The following is a 1,917-nucleotide window of genomic DNA, read 5'->3' as shown; positions in this document are numbered from 1 at the left end:
GGGCTATATGCATAGGAATTGAATATAGCACCCACTAGGATCAATATGGACTTTTCGGAATTGAATTTGAGTTTGAAACAAAGGAAAACGAAGGATTGCAAAGTATCAAATAGGACCTTTGTGCATTGTTTTAGTCATATCTCAAGTTCTACAAATCGGATAAGGGTGATTCAAGTTGGATTAGAAACTAGACTTGAAGAGCTTTCCAATGATAGGTCACACGCCTTCATACAATTCTTATATTGGAAATTACAGCCTTCTGAAGTTGGCCTAGGAAAACTGCCGCGGGCGCGGGCTACAGTACCAGCGGGCGCGGGGTTGCTGCTGCTCCAAAACTGCCGTATTTGGGCAGTAAGCACCCGCGGTTGTCCCGAGGGCTCCCCGAGGAAGCGGGATTGGCCCCGCGGGCGCGGGCTTGGGCCGCGGGCGCGGCTATCGGGGTGGCCGATTTCTCCACGGGCGCAGGTTTCCGGGTCTTTTACTATTTTTAAGCTTCTTTTCTCCTTTTGTTTATATAGTTTTTGGTTTCCTTTATTCTTCATTCATGTAATTCTTTAGTTTTAGAATAGTTTTCTCTCTCTTAGGTTGATAGCTTCTCTCTCTAGATTAGGCTAGTTTAGGAGTAGTTTTAGAGAGAGAAAGTGAAGAATTTCAATGGTGATTGAGAGATTGAAGATGCAAGTGTGACAATTGTGTTGGAGATCTTCCTAATTATCAATGAGCATTTCTAAACTCTATCTCATTCAATTGCTTTGTTTAATTTGATGTTTGTTTGGTTTGATTTTGATATTTGATGTTTGATTAGAGTAATTGTTCTTGATATTTTGTTGATTCTTGTTCTCTATAGTTGATAGTAGATTTGATGATGATGTTTCTTGAGTAGTTTACTTGCTAGGGTGTGGGTAAACATGTGTGGTTAATGGATTGAGGTTGATTTGGGAATTTGAGTAGTTCTTGTGTTGTGATTAAATTGATTCATAGAGGTTTGCAAGTTGCATAAGTTTGATTGGAGTAGCTAACCATGATTGCTAGCATTGATTGCATGATTGAATTGATTGACATGACCACTTGATATCGGTTTGATCATAATTAGTTGAGTATTTGATTATGTTTCTTCATATTGTTTAGCACTAGAGAAATCTATGTTAGAGAGCATGAGGATGATTAGTTGAATGCCCCTAATTGCTCCTACTATTTGTCTTTGCATTGCTTGGATTGCTTGACTCCCTAATTAGCTTGATTATCATGAATGCATGTTGATCCCCACTCCCTAGTGTTTCATTTGTTTGGTTCTTGATTTAGGAAGTAGAATAATGTTACCTTTCACTTTAGACTTCGACCTAGCTTAGGCGTTAATTAGAAATACTTGACCATAGCCGTTCCTAGTGGTTCGACCCTTGACTTACCTCTATACTTGTATTTAGGTAGTTGAGTGATTATAAATTTGTTTGACCGTAGGGAGGATTAGTTCAACGACATAGTTTTCCCCACGTCAGTGGTGGTTATAAAAACCAAGGGAACCAAGGTTCTCGAGGTAATTATAACAATCAAGGTTATAGTAGCCAAAATCAAAACCAAAATTATGGTAATCCAAACCAAGGTTATGGGAATCATAATCAAGGTAGTGGTAACCATAATCAAGGTTATGGTCAAAATCAAAGTAGGGGTAATTGGAACAATCAAGGTAGAGGCAATTTTCAAAACAATGCTCAAAGAGGCCCTCTACCCGGATTTGCTCCAAAGGCCCAAAATGATAATTCCTATGTTCAATCCTCTTCTTCTTCACATAGAACAAATTTGGAAGAAATCATTGAAAATCAAACAAAGTTGTTGAACATTTACATGACCGTAAGTGATAAGAAATTTAATGAAATGATGACTCATAATAAGATGCTTGAAAATCAAATTTCTCAACTT

The sequence above is a fragment of the Chenopodium album genome, chromosome 12 (genome assembly GCF_948465745.1).
Source record: "Chenopodium album chromosome 12, dcCheAlbu1.1, whole genome shotgun sequence".
NCBI classification, from domain to species: Eukaryota; Viridiplantae; Streptophyta; class Magnoliopsida; order Caryophyllales; family Amaranthaceae; genus Chenopodium; species Chenopodium album.
Note: the sequence above shows the minus strand (reverse complement) of the source record.